Raw genomic sequence first — 18,713 nt, 5'->3', positions numbered from 1 at the left:
GATGTAAAAATATGTAGACAGGATAGGGCTATATGACAAAAAGGATATTACAATGTATGGAAATGGATGAGAGCACCTAGAAGATGGTAGAAATTTTGAACACCTGATTATTGCTTATACTTGGTGTCCACTGATAATATTTGTCAATCCCGTGATATCTAATTTTTGCTTTCTATAGTGATGGGTTAGTCCCTCCGTTTATCCATCCATTTTGTATCCACAACTGTGGCATATAGTAAGGGTTAAAGACAACTAATGAATAAAGTTTATTTTTTAATCTGAACACATAGCTGATAAATGGGGAACCACTTTTGATAATTAGTCAATGATATTTAGTATGCAGTTGTCATTGGTAAATCTCGTATCTCACAAATATTATTTGGTCCTGTTCCTTCAGTCATGTTTCTTTGACTTCGAGTATATGTTAAAGAATTGCTATATCAATTTCAATATTTGCATTTTACTATCAAAATAATAAACAGGCGAGACATATCTCTGTGTCAACAGTTTATTGTAAACATATGTTTAACAAGTAAAAAAAAATATAAAACTACCGATACTCTCATGGAATTGTGGTCACCATATTATAAATATAAAAATAAGGAGATGAAGTATGATTGCCAATGAGACAACTATCCAACAAAGTTCAAATACAGTGGATGTAACCAATTATAGGCAACCGTACGGCTTTCAACAATAAGAAAACCCCATACGGTATAGTCGGCTATAAAAGGCCATGAAATGCATGAAAAATATGAAAATATTCAATTAATAAAGCCCATTCCGCATCTAGGTGTATTTTCACACTCTCTGCAAGTTAAAGAACCTGTGCAACAACTCGGAAGGATTATTGGGAAATTGCCTGTCTCTATCCAGTATTCTATCATTTTCCAGTGGCAGTCCCTGCTGTTCATCTTATAGTCGACCTACGATGCAGACTTTTAACTACGTATTGTATTAATTATATTCCACACGAAGAAGATATTTACTTATACCTGTCAGTCCGTCCATCTGTCTGTCCTTCAGTCATTTTCTATTCACTTCAACTGTGTGGTAAAATGCATTTTCACAGAACACATGATATTGGAAAACGTTTCCAAGCCTAAAAAATACCTTTGGCATTTGAAAGGAGTACAGAAAGCCTTAATATAGGCTCTGTGGCATAGTAAGGGTTAAGGACAACTAAGTTTAATCACAATCATTATAAGTGTCAAAAAAAAATCCAAATTTATAGTATACATTTGGAGTAGCAATGCTTTAGCACAATTCTTAATAGAAGAAAGTAAATCCAAAATTATATGCCCCAAAGTATTTAAACATCAATATACATGATATTCCGATATACATTGATTGTTAACTTTATGACACAATTTGAGTTGGAGTTATTTTCCTTGGAAACCAGTCTGGATGGGAAACTGAATGGTTTCTTATTTGACTAACCTAACAAACAAATGTGTTACAAGCAAAAAACACTAGATTATTATTATATTGAAGTGATAATTAATACAAACCTTAAACAAATTAAAGTCATATGATACTTTAAAAAACAAGTTTAATACATGTATCTATGTTTGATATACTAGTACTTGATGGTTAAGTTTTACAATAAAACAAGTGTCCATGGACGTTCTTGTAAACGAAAATCATATATCTTATTTGAATTCTTCAAACATGTACTGAAATTGAATTATTGTCTTCCCGTACAATAATTCACCGCACATTTTTTTCAGTATGCAGTGACCTTAACTACGAGACCTCTGGTTATAACTTCGGCTAGCGCACAGCGTAAGAACGAGGGAAAGACCGTGATGAAATAAACGTGCACTGGAAGGTAAATAGTTATAATTGATGCCGAAGGAACCAATTAAATACACCAAATATTTTAACAACTGTTTTGAAAAAGTTTAATAAGCAAATGGGAACGCATGAAAAATGTATAAAAAATAACGAACATCACTCTATCAACTTATTTTTTACGTGCTCTACGATTCTGTATTGGCAGTTTATCAATGCCACAATCCAGTAAATTTCAACCAAAAACTCTAAAGGTAATTATGTAGCTTGCAATCAACATTCACTGAATGAAATATTATTTGGCGATATTACGTTATAGGTTCCTAATAAATGTTTAAAAAAAAACGTGCAAAGAGGACCAAGTTTATGATATATGCACGCAGTTGGTCAGTACTTTCCTTAACATTATAATTTCAAGAAACTCATTTCATAACACAATCGTTAATATTCTTTGATACTTTGTCTTGAATTGAACATAGGTCACATACAACATTACAAATACGTGACATTTTACAACACTTCTTGTTTTACGAAGTTTCTGTATTAAAATGCGTCGTTCAATTTTGTATGCTCACCTTGAATGACCTTGAACATAAACTTATTTTAATCCATGCTCATATGTGGTATTTGTATTGAGATACATTGAGATAACAGTTATAAATGTAAGTCGTTAGTTTTAAGAAAAATGTTGTATAATTTAACCTGAACATGAAGTTTCAAATTTACTATGTATTTTGATTGATTCATTGTTGGTGTTTAAAATCACTTTCAGCACTCGCAGCTATATCATGGCTTCCAGTTTGTATTGGTGGAGGAAACCAGAGTGCCTGGAGAAAACCACCGACCATTGAATTTGGCAGGAAAACAGTCAATGATATATAAAGTCAATTAAGATTGGAGTCGAATGCACCTACCATGTGCGGGGTTCGAACTCACACCATCCAAGTGTAGACAGGCTAGTGATACTGTAGATGAAATACTTAGACCACTCTGCCACCGAGGTTGTCTATCCTTTTTTAGAAATTGCAAAATTGATTCAATATAGTTACGCGTATACTCATGTGCAGTCAAGGTTGAGACCCTATGTAACAATTTAGCTGACAAATCCTTTCACAGTGTATGTGTCGAGCATGGTTGATGACAAGCTTCACTTTAATGACAAAAACGTTGAAACCTCCTAGTTCAGGAAATAATTAAAGGTGTATTTATTTGGCCTTTTTAACTTTTTTTGGTTCGAGCGTCACTGATGAGTCTTTTGTAGACGAAACGCGCGTCTGGCGCAAATACTAAATTTAAATCCTGGTATCTATGATGAGTTTATTTACAACCACATGGTCGATGCCACTGCTGGTGGAGTTTTTATTCCCCGAGGGTATCACCAGCCCAGGAGTCAGCACTTCTGTGTTGACATGAATTATCATTGATATGGTCATAATTATAAATTAACTGTTTACAAAACTTTTAATTTTTGAAATACTAAGGCTTTTAATTCTAGCTCAGGAATAGATAACCTTAGCTGTATTTAGCGAAACTTTTAGGAATTTTTGGTCCTCAATGCTCTTCAGCTTCGTACTTTATTTGGCCTTTTTAGCTTTTTTTTTGGTTCGAGCGTCACTGATGAGTCTTTTGTAGACGAAACGCCCGTCTGGCGCAAATACTAAATTTAAATCCTGGTATCTATGATGAGTTTATTTACAACCACATGGTCAATGCCACTGCTGGTGGAGTTTTTATTCCCCGAGGGTATCACCAGCCCAGTAGTCAGCACTTCTGTGTTGACATGAATTATTATTGATATGGTCATATTTATAAATTAACTGTTTACAAAACTTTGAATTTTTGAAATACTAAGGCTTTTCTACCTCAGGAATAGATTACCTTAGCTGTATTTGGCGAAACTTTTAGGAATTTTTGGTCCTCAATGCTCTTCAACTTCGTACTTTATTTGGCCTTTTTAACTTTTTTAGGTTCGAGCGTCACTGATGAGTCTTTTGTAGACGAAACGCGCGTCTGGCGCAAATACCAAATTTCAATCCTGGTATCTATGATGAGTTTATTTGCATAACGTGTCAATGAGAAACGGTTTACGAATATAATAAAAATTAGTAAAAAATAAAATATATATGATATTTTGACAAAAACCATATGAAATCATAAACGTGGGCATTATTAAGCATATAGTATAACAAACACCGCCATGCTGATTTCACCCCTCTTTTTTTCCCAATAAAAAAAGTTTTAAAATAATTTGTGACCATCTGTTTGCGATAAAACATGTAAATTTTTTAACTAGGTGATTTTATAGTTTTAATAGTGCAACTTGTTTTTAAAGGCAGTGCTTTAATGCCTTTCTGGTTGCCGTGTTAATCTTTCTTTCCGCGATATCCAACTTATCTACGCGGGGGGTCATTAGGCTCCAAGTAGATCCGGAAAATGTTGATTCTCTACTCTTCTTATTGTGATATAAAATGTTTTTTGTTTCATTTCATTTACATTGGGAAATAGAGAAACGATCATTGTGTTTTGTTAGTTTTAAAAACTTTTGATATATTTGTATTTTGCATTATACGCAGTCAACCGATTGACAAACTAGAATTATTTGAAATCCGTGTGGAAAGAGGTCGGGTTAATTTCGAGTGTTATCTGCAATCTAGATGTTTATAAATCATTTCAGTCGTTGATATAATAATTAAAGGTCGACTGAACATGAATGATATTATACAATTTAAAGCGCATTTCTGTTTATGCACGCGAACCCGTCTAACGTTATTGTTATTTCGCAGTTATATAAAGTAGCAAATTATCGTTCCTGAATAGGTGGCGCCGTGGTAGCCGATCCTGTTCTTCAACTTCCGGGTTCTGCACTGTGCAACTATTACAGTTGCATTTTTAATTAACGATGCCAAGTACTTGTTGTTGTGTACCTGGATGTCATTTAAGAGGAGGACATGCATTTCCAAATGACTTAAAAAGAAGGAAAAGTTGGATCAACGCCATGGCCCATACGCAGATTGGACGAGAACACGATGAAATCGTGGAGTCCATCTCAATCAGCTGTTGTTTGCAAGGCACATTTTACTGAAAAAGACTACGTGCAGGAAACTATTCATGGTAAAACTCTATTTTCTTTTTAAAATATATAGTTATATATGTAATCACCATGCGAATAAACCAAAGTCTGTTTACAACCGCAATTATCGTTTTAGAATAAAAAGGGGATGGTTAATTCAAGACCAGTGTTCCAGCATGGTCATTTTCACAGGGCGGTCCGCCCGCCCTTTACCGAGTGCCGCCCTGTGCCCTTTTTCTGACGCCCTGTGCCCTTTTTAAGACGCCCTGCCCTTTTTCGTAAGTCCATGCCTTTATAGCCGTAATATTTTGATGAAAATACAAATATTCTACCTGTCTTCATATTTATGACAAGTTTATGACCCTCAGCTAATTAACATTTGCAGCAGGTGTAATAAGTTGTGATTACAGATAATCCGCTTATCGGATGGGTCATTAATCCGTTAATTTAACTTCATAATTGACCATTGTAATAATTTTTCTCGTTAAATTCGGTCAGTCAGCATTTCAATTTCAATATTTCTCAAAAGATGACAATTTGCGTTTGATGTATCCGTAGATCGTCTGTTGTTTTATATGTCAAAAGATTTTGTTTTTAAATTGATCTTTTAAACTAGTTTTAATCCAGAAGAAAGTAAAAACAATGCTTGACTGTACCTTTCATTGAATATCTATATCCAAATCAAATTAATTAAAGCTGTAATCCATGATCAAAAATTGACTGCTTTGTTTACATTTGTTGAAAGCCATGTGCTTTTTTGGCGGGAAAATTCGGAAAACCCCTTTAACAAGAAACAGTTACATTTCATTAAAAATGAATACTTTCTTGGGGTGAAACTGATAATACTTTAATACTCTACATCTAGGGGTGTGTAAAATGGAAAAAGGGGGGGGGGGAGAGGATTTTTTATATATTTTTTATATATAATATTACAAATATAAGTTTAACAGTCTAAAAAGACATAGTTAAATGGATTTTAATTCTGAAAAACTCAATGTGGTTTATTATAATTCATTTATTATTTCTATCATAATCAGAAACACTGGGCTACATGTACATGTACATGTATTAGGCATTTCAAACATATATTATTGCCTTTATAAGAACATTCAAGACTATTAGAATAAGTATGTACCTGTAGTAAAAATACCCTGGTAGGGCCTTAAAATTTCTACTGGGCCCTTGGAAAAAAGTATTGGGATCCAGGTTGGCCCCTGGAGAAAATGTAAGGTATTGTTCCTGACTGTATTGCAGATCTAGTGTACTATTTTAACTGGCATGCACAATTCATTTCACTAATGAAATAAAAATAATTCTACAAAATGCCACTGTGCTCTGCATTGCAACTTAACCTTAGACCTACCATGCATCAAAAATGTTCTAGGGAAGACTGAGCTAGTAATATACGTCCTTGCATGGTCCCTTTAATACTGTTATCCAAAATAAGGTTGATTTTCATCTAGCGTAAAAGTGACTAAACCCCCTCAAAACTCCTAGCTGAAACCCTGCAGTTAACATAAGACAATGTTTGACATGCCCTTTTTGAAATATCAATCATCGTGCTAAAGTGCCCTTTTCATGATTGGCTCCCTGCTCTTTTGAAATCCTAGCTGGAACACTGAAGGCGTCATAATTTTTTAGATTACGATTCAATGTGATCTGCTTGAGATTTTTTGGTGCTTGCTACAATTATAATGATTTCTTACAAGAGGTATATCATACTGAGAATTATTTTAGCAGTAATTATGCTAATGTAGTAATGACAGGAATGCATAAGCTATTCCTCATAGAATTTCTTGAAAAATATCAATGACAATGTTAACAAGAACAAAACAATGACATGCTCTCATCTATATTATAGTTATTTAGGTACAAACAATGTATGATTGTTGCATACGTCTCTCATTGTTTGTCCTTTGGATTTACATAACCATGATAACATACATTTTGATGTACATTGAATTTTATTATTCATAAATGACAGTTGGATTTTATGTGTAAATAGAAGAGTTTTACTGTGTATATTATCCTTGGACATTAACTCTTAAAGTATATACATTATATTTTACTGTGTAAATACTACTTTTACTTGGATTTTATCCTTGGTGTTCCTTATAAAGGAAGCTAATACAGAGAGAAGAAGAAAGAAAAATAAGGCTAACATAGTATTATCCAGATTGTAATGAATAAATCAAGTTAATATTTTGCCAGGTAGTACAAAGTATGCATTGCTAATGAAAGTTCATTTAATTATCAAAAAACTAATGTTTTATAACCTTTTTCAGGGCGCAAACCAACCATACAGAGACTTAAGTCTACTACTATTCCCAGCCTATTTTCCTGGACCAAGCAAGAAACTGAATCATCTGCAAAAAGAAAAATCAGGGCAGTTTCCTGTGAAAACAAAAGAACTAAACTTGATGAATATTGTAGTAGAAATCTAGAGGAAAGTTTTGATTGTAAAGTTGGTTTTCCTGAAGAAGTCATTCATACTGCAGACAGGATTTAAGACTGTCCACCACCAACTGCCGAGCTAATGTTGAGCTTCACAGATGGAATAACGCAAACACCATCAATGCCTATATTTTCAGCAGAGAATTTTGAAATGAAGACACGTGACACAGCCATGCATTTTTATACCGGTTTAGAGTTGTATACTAAATTTTATATTGTTTTGACCACACTTGGTCGAGCAGCACATTGTTTGAGATACATATATTTTCAAATTGATACATGTAGGGTGTCATTTGAAAATCAGTTTTTTTTATGACTTTGATGAAATTTAGGCATTATACAACCAACTTTGAACTGTCTAGATTCTAGATTGAAACTAGTGTTAAGAATATTGTGTAAACATGGATTGTTTTTATGTCTAAACAGTGGCGTGAGGCTAACACTTGGCCATTTAGTGGTTTAGTCAGGTATTTTTCGCCATCTAACTTCAAATTAAAGTTTCCTACAACTTGGATTATTATTGACAGCACAGAATATCCCGTGATAAAACCTAAAGCTCCTAGAGCTCAGGCAACCTTTTCATCATATAAAAACAGAAACACTGAAAATACTTGTATGTTCGACACCTGGTGGTTTAGTCAACTATGTCTCTAATGCATATGTTGGTTGTACCAGTGACTGTGAAATAGTTGAAAGATGTAGAATAGTTCAATTATGTGATCCAGGTGACAGTGTGATGGCAGACAAAGGTTTAAATGTGCAAGATTTGTTTGCTCACTTTTTTCAAAAAAAGAAACAGAATTAGTTCCAAAACTCTTATACGGGATAGAAAAGTCTCCAATTAACATGATTAACACGTGCACATAGAGCTAATTATTGGACTTGGCAAAACATACAAAATTCTAATAAATCCTATGAATGGAACTGAAACAAAACTTTCATCTGAAATAACATTTAGTTGTTTTATGTTGTGTAATTTTAGAACTTGTATTATGCCAAAGGATGCATAAATAAAAGTGACGCAATGAAGTTTGTTCTGATATATATATATAAATATTATTTACAATTACATGCACATGTAAATTGTAATGCATATAAAAATAAGGAGATGTGGTATGATATTCAGTGAGTTTATCGAACCAAAGTGCATAAGAAATGGGTTAAGCAGTTACAGCTGTCACCGTACAATCTCCAACAATTAGAAAAACTTGTACCGTGTAAAAAATTTCAGAGATCTTACAACTAAGTTTTGTTGTCTCACCTTGACTTTGGTGAATTGTTTATATCTGTTGATGTAAATATAAAAAAGAAGATGTGGTATGATTGCCAATGAGACAACTCTCCACAAGAGACCAAATGACACAGAAATTAACAGCTATAGGTCACAGTACGGCCTTCAACAATGAGCAAAGCACATACCGCACAGTGAGCTATAAAAGGCCACGAAATGACAATGTAAAACAATTCAAACAAGAAAACTAACGGCCTAATTTATGTACAAAAAATGAACGAATAACAAATATGCAACACATAAACAAACGACAACCACTGAATTACAGGCTCCTGACTTGGGACAGGCACATACATGTACATATTAATACAGAATGTGGCGGGGTTAAACATGTTAGCGGGATCCCAACCCACCCCCTAACCTGGGACAGTGGTGTAACAGTACAATATAAGAACGAACTATAAAAATCAGTTGAAAGAGGCTTAACTCATCAGATGGATAAATACAAATACAAGTGGACGTGGCCGGGTAGTTGTACATCCAAACAACAAGAAGCTTAAGACACTAAGTACAGATCTGAGAGTACTCGCATTTATTGACAACTAGTTCAAAGCCACTAACAACTGATAAAAAAATCTTGCATCTAAGACTAAATTATCAATCCGTAAGCTCCCTTTAGAATTTTATAAATTTTAGATTTAACATTTCTGAGTTATGGGGTTTTATTCATTAAAAAAGGGGGGATTTTCCAGTTTTTGGACAACAACTCAAAAATGTTTTAAGCAGTTCGCATGAAACTTTGGTGAATTATTTATAGCTATTGATGTAATCTCCCTATTGATTTTCATAAATTTCAAATATGACATTGAGAAGAAATTGAACTTTATTTGTTTATAGTCTGGCAACAGATTTATTAAGTATTGCGCAACAGCACAGTGTATTGCACAACAGCAAGAAATCTTTAATTGAATATAAATTCAATTCATATAACCGATTTCAAGTTCTTTGACTACATTTATTCAGAAACTATAATATGTCAAATATTTAATTACAATCCAAATTCAGACCTGTATCAAGCTTGAATATTGTGTCCATTTTTGCCCCAACTGTTCAGGGTTGGACCTCTGCGGGTGTATCCAGCTGCGCTCAGCGAATCAGTTTATTTCTTAATTAAGAAGTCCTTTTTGTCGAGCCTGCGACTTTTGTCGCAGAAAGCTCGACATAGGGATAGTGATCCGGTGGCGGCGTTAGCTAACTTCTTAAAACCTTTATATTTTAGAAGGTGGAAGGTCTGGATGCTTCATACTGTGTATATGGATGCCTCATGTTACGAAGTTTCCGTCAGTCACATGTCCAATGTCCTTGACCTCATTTTCATGGTTCAGTGACTACTTGAAAAAAAAGTATTTTATGTAATGTTAAATTCTCTCTTATTATAAGTAATAGGATAACTATATTTGGTATGTGCGTACCTTGCAAAGTCCTCATGCCCATCAGACAGTTTTCACTTGACCTCGACCTCATTTTATGGATCAGTGAACAAGGTTAAGTTTTGGTGGTCAAGTCTATATCTCAGATACTATAAGCAATAGGTCTAGTATATTCGGTGTATGGAAGGACTGTAAGGTGAACATGTCCAACTGGCAGGTGTCATCTGACCTTGACCTCATTTTCATGGTTCATTGGTTATAGTTAAGTTTTTGTGTTTTGGTCTGTTTTTCTGTTACTGTATGCAATAGGTCTACTATATTTGGTGTATGGAATGATTGTAAGGTGTACATGTCTAGCTGGCAGGTGTCATCTGACCTTGACCTCATTTTCATGGTTCAGTGGTCAAAGTTAAGTTTTTGAGTTTTGGTCTTTTTTCTAATACTATATGCAATAGTTCAACTATATTTGGTGTATGGAAATATTTTATGATCTATTTGTCAGTCACGCAGGTTTTTTTTTACCATGACCTCATTTTCAAGGTTCATTGATCAGTTTTAAGTTTTTGTGTTTTGGTCTGTTTTTCTTAAACTATAAGCAATAGGTCAACTATATTTGTTGTATGGAAAAATTGTTAGCTGTACATGCCTGCCTAGCATGGTTCATCTGACCTTGACCTCATTTTCTTGGTTCATTGGTCAATGTTTAGTTTACTTGGTTAATGTTAAGTTTATGTGACAGTTGTAATAAAGCTTTATATTTAGGACTATCAACATAATATCAATGATTAGTAAAGAAGGCGAGACATTTCAGCGTGTGCACTCTTGTTTCATTCATAAATTACTTTATACTTGGAAATATAATTTTGCTTGGAGTTATAGTTTCTTAAAAAAGTATTGTCACTGAAAGAGTTGACATGTTGCAATGTACATTTATTCTACATAGTTCTATGGTACCAAATCAAAAGTTTATATAAAAGAAAGAAGTCAAAGGTTTCCCATCATAGTTTAGTTACATACATTTTTTTTGTACCTGAGGTCGTTGAATATAGATCATTATATAAATAAGGAGATGTGTTATGATTGCCAATGAAACAACTATCATCCATACATTGTACTTACAAGTAACAAACCACATTTGCAAAAGTTGAATAAAATACAGTTGATAACATTTACTTATTACTAAAAAGAAAATGCCAAACTATTTTAAACAGAATTTGACTATAAACATAGATAAAAAAAAGGTACAAACTGGACATAATGCACTAGTTCATAAACAAATGAGAACAATCGCCTTCATATAGTGCTCAGAATATGACATTCATAAACTTGTTCAATATCATTAGAGAACTCTAAATCTTAAATACTGAAAGCCACCTCTGATGTACTATGCAAGATAATGATATAACTGGACTAAAAATACACACAACCTGTAATTAACTGCCTTTACAGCGCTTTCGCGCTTTGATTGTTTGTTTGATATGCGTGCATTTATTAACAAATAGTGTCTTTCAAAACTAACCGACTGATAGATTAGTATTTTTTCTCTCTGTTAGGTCCACTAGAAAATGTTTCTGAACAAACTTTATTTTTTACGCTTTTATTGTTTAATATGTTATATATATTCTATCATATTTAATTTATTCATCGAAGTTTTAAAGTTAAGTACATATGAACTAGTTATTTTTATATGTTTGTAATAGGACAACCCTTTTTTACGTGCATGAATTTATTAACAATTTATGTCTTTCAAAACTAATAGACTTTTTTTCTGTTTTAGGTCCACTATGAAATTCCTCTTGCTTATTACAGTCATACTTGTAGTAGGCTTTGGGCCAAATGAAGTTGACAGTAGACATAGCTTTACGTCTGCTGATGGAGGTACAGGAGGATCTGCACTAACAGATTATAAGTGTTCCTGCTGTTCAGATAGAGTACATCGTTTGAGATGCTGTGTTCCGACATGTAGAATTGAGCCTCATTATAAGAAGGAAACTCGTTGAAGGAAAACATCTTCGTATTATATATCACAACTTTTTAATAACTGAATACAATTGAAGAACGATTAACATTTTTTTCTTCTTCTTTATATATTGTAAAGTGACTCTTGGGTGATAATAGTATAATCCATAATCTTGATGTAATTCTACTTCAAAATCTGTGAAAAATCTGCTGTAATTTCAAAACGCGGAACAAATCCGAAAATAAAATTACGTCTGTCAAAATGATTCAACTTTCTCAATAATACTGTACAATAATTAAATGAAAATATGCAGTACTTTATGAGAAAACACAAAAGGCGCAACACAAGTATATGGGATTCATTAAAAAAAAAACCCAAGTCGTGTACCTATAATAGTCACATTCCAATATATAATGATATATTTGAAACTGAATCTTTGGTGTGTCAGATAGTACAGTAAAATAAAAGTCTTTTTCCCCTTGAAACCGTTAATTTTGTTTTTGAAAACATTGAATTTTGTTGATTTTTCATCAACATTGATAGTGAAAGACAAGGCGTGACCAGACGGACGCAGGACGTTTGCGCCTTTTTACCTGTAACACTAAAAGACATTTGCACTTCAAACACTATGGACATTTGCGCTTTAAACTTTGATACACCTGTTCAAAATTGACAAGACATTTGCGCTTTTTACCTATGATAGTTTACAAAAGTCATGGAAAATTCATGTTCACATTATTATATATGTCACATTCTTTGAAAGTTCTTCCGAACAAATGACAAAATCAGAATTTTCGGGTAAACCAGAAATATTATAAAACATATAAGTGTACGTTTCTGGGTAAACGATAGAGAAAACGAAACTTTTATGGATGAAACATTTAAATTTTGACCGAAATTCGTCAATAACTTTCTAATTAGACCTTTTCAACAACTCTCGACACCGACTAATGACACCTACAGTTTACAGGTAAAATGGAGGGGTCGTCTCAAAAATAGAAATCATTCATGAATAGTATTACGTTTACTGTTATACACTATCTTGATTAAAGAACATACTTCAAACAAATATGAATATCTCTCTCTTTCATATAATATTCTTATTACATGTATTTATACGACATTTCACCACGTTGAATTTATAAATTTCACATCGTGATCTGCTTTATTTCTTCCTAAAATGTATGATTATGAGTATTTAGATAAGCGAGTATGTCAACGAGGATTGTACCACATGCCAATAGGCCCAAGACCACAATTAATGATCCCGCTTATAGTTCCTTTTAATTAGAGTGTATTTTTTCTTAATTTTTTTTTCTTTCCTTTCCTCACTCATATCTTAGGGTTTTTTTTGGTGGAAATAAAAGAAGAGAGTGAAATAAACTTTTGGATGTTGTATTTTAACTGATTTTGATATGGAAAGACTGATTAGGCCAGGTGCAAAAAGGTGATATTTACAGTTTTCGGAACATCTCTTGACTTGTCCATAGGGGTATGGATGTGTATTGGCTAAATTTGTAAGAGTCATTGGTTCAATCTTTCTGAATTTTGTATATATTTTTGGACTAGTACTATACATTACACACACAAAAGATTTGACAAAAATGCATGGTGCAATTTTTTAATGAAACAAAACGTTACAAAGAACTAATAGGGGAATTTAATTGTGGTCTGTGGCCAATAGCGACTAATTCATTTTTATAATGCTATTTATGAAATTTGCTGAAGGAACATAGTAACAGGACTGTCCGTCCGTCCGGTAGAATTTGTATTTCGTCACGTCACGTGGTATACACATTCAATTTTGGGACGGGTAAAAGCCTATTGATTTCAATGGTCAAAGGAAAAGGCCACATCGAAATATTTAGTTACAAGGAAGATACATGTACCATGTTAACATTGAGGTGTTCCCCTAATGAATTGGAAACATTAACGGTATCATTTTTTTCTGCGCCAGATGCGAGTTTTGACAATCAATGGTCTCTTCAGTGATGCTCGCGGCCTAAATATTTGAAAATATGTAACAATATTCCATCAGTACCTTATATTCAACAGAGCTTGTTGTCATTGCAGTGACACACTTCTGACTCAAACAGGGCTTTTTGACCAACAATTTAGGGAATCCTTTAATAAGTTCTATGATTGTCATCACGAACTGATTGACCGTTATATGTTGTTCTTGTCCCGAAAGACAACATACCTTGTCCCTTTGTCATAGATTCCTTTCCCCGTTCCCGAAAATGACCTTCGTGTGTCTTGCAAGAAGTAGTAACTGCTTACCCTTTCCCTTTTCTGGAATATGGTTTTCTACTCTTTTCTATTTTTTCCATGTGTAATTGTTTTTAAATTTCATCTCTGACTATACAAAGGGGAGGTAAGATGTAGGTCTTTAACCAAAATGCAGATCATCAGGTTCAGCATTTGGTTACTGGGTAGCAGGTCAAGCGACGGCACCGTAGGCCGAAAATTTAATGATAAAGAGTCGAAAATTGAATTGCATTGTCGCTGAATATCGAATTCAAGTTGAACATCAAATTGGCGATTTGAAAAGAAATAAAGTATTGAGTACATTGAGGCACCCGAAGCCAAAATTAAAAGACATTGTAGAAACATGTGCCGCCCTAGTCAACAGACATAAAACACTAATTGATTAAACATCTAATACAAAAATACCGTGAGGTTGGTTTTTTTTTCAATTTCCATCTCGACGTCCAAAAAATGAAATTTCGAAGCCCTTCTTTTCATCAAAAATAACTTTGATTTTAATTAGCAAATACTGAATAAACAAAACAAGGTACGGTACACAATAATTGCGTAAATACACTTGCACGTCATGTTGGATAGTTGTCTCATTGGCAATTACTATAATCATATGCGATCAATAATTTTTTTTTCAATTTAATTTTTGAGACGACCCCTCATATCTCACCTGTCGAAGTCGTTCTCAACTGTAGGTGTAGACAATTGTTGAAAAGGTCTATTAGTGGATTTAAAATTGAAAACTATAATCCTTTTGTGTCCATTCTGTTGCATGAATAGTCCGATAAACTGTACCATCATAGTTCAGTGATAACTCTTGGTCCACTCTGACACCTGTTTGACCACTTAGGTTGTATGCCACACAGTATGGAAATTTAAATTATCACTTTATAAGTTTTGTGTATCCAAAGCGCTTTTCTGGATTTAACTTCATCAAGAAGGCTCAAAACAAATATTTGAAAGCCAGGGATGTGAAAATAATAGAAGCTATATGACGAAAAGGGTCTTAAAAAGAATAGCTAAATCCATCTGAGGTCAACTCTGCCTCAGGAAGTTGAAACTTGTTTCTAAATAATTTCTTCATTTATCAACGGGGGATTTTACAAATGGATGGAAATAGATCATGGTAGCACCCAGAAGACAGCAGAAATTTTGCACACATGATTATTGCTTTAACTCAATGTCCACTGATACGATTTGACAATGCTATGTTTATTAAACCCTTGCTCTCCAAAGCTTGCAGTATATAGCGATGGGTGAGTCCCTCTGTTTGTCCATACATTTGTTAGCTTGCCATTCTGTACCTCTTTTGTATCCACAACTGCTCTTGAACCCCTTGATAGATTTGAATGGAACTTTTTTAGAATCTTTTCATTATAATGTCATTGTGCACCTTTTATTTTCTCGTAAATTTAGAATTGGTGTTGGGGTTTTCCTTCTCATTTCATGAGCAACACGACGGGTGCCACATGTGGAGCAGGATCTGCTTACCCTTCCGGAGCACCTGAACACTTTTTGGTGGGGTTCGTGTTGCTCATTCTTTGGTTTTCTATGTTGTATTTTGTGTACTGTTGTTTGTCTGTTTGTCTTTTTTTATTTTTTAGCCATTGCGTTGTCTATTTATATTCGACTTATGAGTTTGAATGTCCCTTTGGTATCCTTCGCCTCTCTTATGCATGGATTTTGCCATTGTTTTCTTTGGGGGAGGATCCATTTTGTATCCACAACTCCTCTGAAACCCCATATTACAATTTATTGAAAGATAATCACAATCTAAACTATATAATGCCAATGTGCAACTCCTATTTTTAACTCACCTTGCCCAAAGGCAAGTGTGCGCTTTTGCCATCACTTGGTGTCCGTCGTCTGTCGTCATTCATTAACTTTTACAAAAACCTTCTCTGAAACTACCTGAACAAATTCAACCAAACTTGGCCACAATCATCATTGGATTGGGTAATATGTTGGTTTTTTTTTTAAATGTGTCTGATGACCTCTCTTGCCAACCAACATTGCAGACATGGCTAAGAATAGAACATAGGGGTAAAATGCAAGTGTTGTCTATCATCTTGAAAACAAATAAAGATAGATATGGGTAAAATGTTCAGAATGATGGGATCTACCTACTTTCAAATTACATGAAAACTGTCAGACGACATCTTTTATTATCTTAAAAATTATAAAGGATAAACAAACGTTACAAGGCACAAATAATCAGCAAGACAAGATCTACTCATGAGTCATCATGACCGAAATTGTTAGTCGACATCTTATTGGAGATATTGCGCGTTAAGGACGATTTTTTTACCAATTATTTGCGTTTTATTGTTTTTATTGGACATTGTTTAATTTTTGTGGTTTGATCTATTTCTAAGATACTATAAGCAATAGGGCCACTATATTGGATGTATGCAATGATTGTAAGGTGTGCATGTCTGACTGGCAGGTTTCATCTGACCTTGACCTACTTTCATGGTTCATTGGACAATGTTTAGTCTTTGTGGTTTGATCTATTTTTCAGATGCTGTAAGCAATAGGGCCGCTATATTTTGTGTATGAAATCATTGTTATGTGTACATATCAGTACGGCAGTTTTCATATGACCCAGACCTCATTTGTATGGTTCATTGATTAATGTTAGGTTTTCATGGTTTTGTCAGTTTATCAGATACTATAAGCAATAGGTCAATTATATATGGTGTATGGAATTATTGTAATATGTACATGATTGTCTGGCATGGTTCATCTGACATTGATCTAATTTTCATGGATCATCAATGTTAAGTTTATGTGATACTTGCAGTAAAACTTTCATATTTAAGACTTCAAACATAAATTCAATCATAAGTAAAGCATGCGAGACATTTCAGTGTGTGTACTCTTGTTTCTTTAAAAAAACAGTGTATTTTCTAAAGAGGCTTTTATTCTAATACGATAATCGGTATTTCTGATGTTGGGTCATTAATTGTTAGGTGTTTTTAGCCCTTTGAACATGATTTTTTTACTACCTAATTGTTCACGGACCTGTTCTTTGTTTGCCTTCTGCAAGTAGTAGAACATAAGTTGCAATATACATCGCACTCAAATTTAAATCGTCAGTTGGACAAGAATGTTGGAAATTTTGTAAAATGACCCATATGTCTCTGTTCAGATTAACGGTTCTTGTCAAATACAAAAGTTTTTTTTTCTTTTTTTGCAGCCTGACATGTTCTTATTGCTTAAATTGCTTTGAGAAAGGTTTCACACAAAACCATCTTGCGTTTTAAATTTTGATGTATCATAATAAATACTATTATTTAAATGCAGCATTTCTAAAATCGTAATAATTAATTTCACATGTTTGTCCCTTTTCTACAATTGCAGTCATTATAAATTGCAAGTTTTTTCTCTCTCAAATTTACAATAAATACATTAGGAGCAGCAATGCCTAAGCAAAAGTAAAAAAAAATAAAAAAGTAAATCCAATGATCTATATTCAAAGGTATTTGAAAATTAATATACATATTCCGAAGTAAATAGTTAGTTTTCTTCATGACACATTTTGAGTTTGAGTTATTTTCCTTGGCCACCAAGCTGGGTAGAAAACTGGTTGATTTTCTTTTTTGACAAATCTAACAAACACATGTGCTCCAAGCTACCGGCAACGGATTGAAGTGATAATTTGTACAAACATTAAACGAATTCAGTTTTTCCAGAAAACAATTGTTTGGCTCAAATAACTCAAATGAGCTATTCTTATCATGTCTTGGCATCCGTCGTCGTTTTTTATTAACTTGTACAAAAAATCTTTTCTGAATCAACTTTAAAACTTATCACAACAGGACAATATCTACAAATTTGTCAAGATGACAGAAGTCGTTGTTTGGCTACTTATACATGTTATAGGAGTTATTGCCCTCTAGTTCAAAAGTTTAGTAGATATTATAACCATGCAGTTCAATTTGGAGATTAACCCTTACAGCAAATTTTATAATTGTAGGTAAATTAGTATCAAGATCTTATTAGGAATATAAACAAACCTAATGGAGTCAGCTAAGCGTTAAATATAGGTCAGAATTATCTTCTCTTCATGTGAAGAGATATGATGTTTTTTTTTTATATTTATGAAAAAAAACGTTAATGTTCTTTGATAGTTTGTCTTGAATTGAACATAGAAGTAAGCATCTATAGGTCACATACAACATAACAAATACGTGACATTTTACAACACTTGTTGTTTTACGAAGATCTTGTATTAAAATGCGACGTTCAATTTTGTATGAAAACCTTGAATGAACTTTTTTAGCATTTGTATTGAGATACATTGAGATAACAGTTATACATGTAAGTCATTTAAAAAAAATAATGTACAATTCAACCTGAACAACTGTATTTGGGTTGTTTTGTTTTTGTTTTTGTTATTCTTTTATTATTACGTTATACATTCTTTCATATTTATTTTTTTCATTTAAATGTTGATGTTTGACGGTTAAAAGGTATAAGAAAAATTTCAAATTTACTATGTAATTTGATTGA

The 18,713-nt window shown here is 33.3% G+C and overlaps 2 long non-coding RNA genes across 2 annotated transcripts; both read left to right on the top strand.

Annotated features, from left to right (window-relative positions):
- The first annotated feature begins 2,379 nt into the window (after window positions 1-2,379).
- On the top strand, window positions 2,380-12,204 carry LOC127723003 (uncharacterized). Its single transcript, XR_007991783.1, has 2 exons — window positions 2,380-2,456; window positions 11,757-12,204. It is a non-coding gene; the product is annotated as an uncharacterized LOC127723003 (long non-coding RNA).
- Window positions 4,481-8,347, top strand: LOC127723010 (uncharacterized). Its single transcript, XR_007991791.1, has 2 exons — window positions 4,481-4,905; window positions 7,150-8,347. It is a non-coding gene; the product is annotated as an uncharacterized LOC127723010 (long non-coding RNA).
- Window positions 12,205-18,713: the final 6,509 nt, after the last annotated feature.

The sequence above is a fragment of the Mytilus californianus genome, unplaced genomic scaffold, assembly GCF_021869535.1.
Source record: "Mytilus californianus isolate M0D057914Y unplaced genomic scaffold, xbMytCali1.0.p SCAF_13, whole genome shotgun sequence".
Classification (NCBI taxonomy): Eukaryota; Metazoa; Mollusca; class Bivalvia; order Mytilida; family Mytilidae; genus Mytilus; species Mytilus californianus.
The sequence above is the reverse complement of the archived record's forward strand: the minus strand, read 5'-3'. Positions and strand labels throughout refer to the sequence as shown.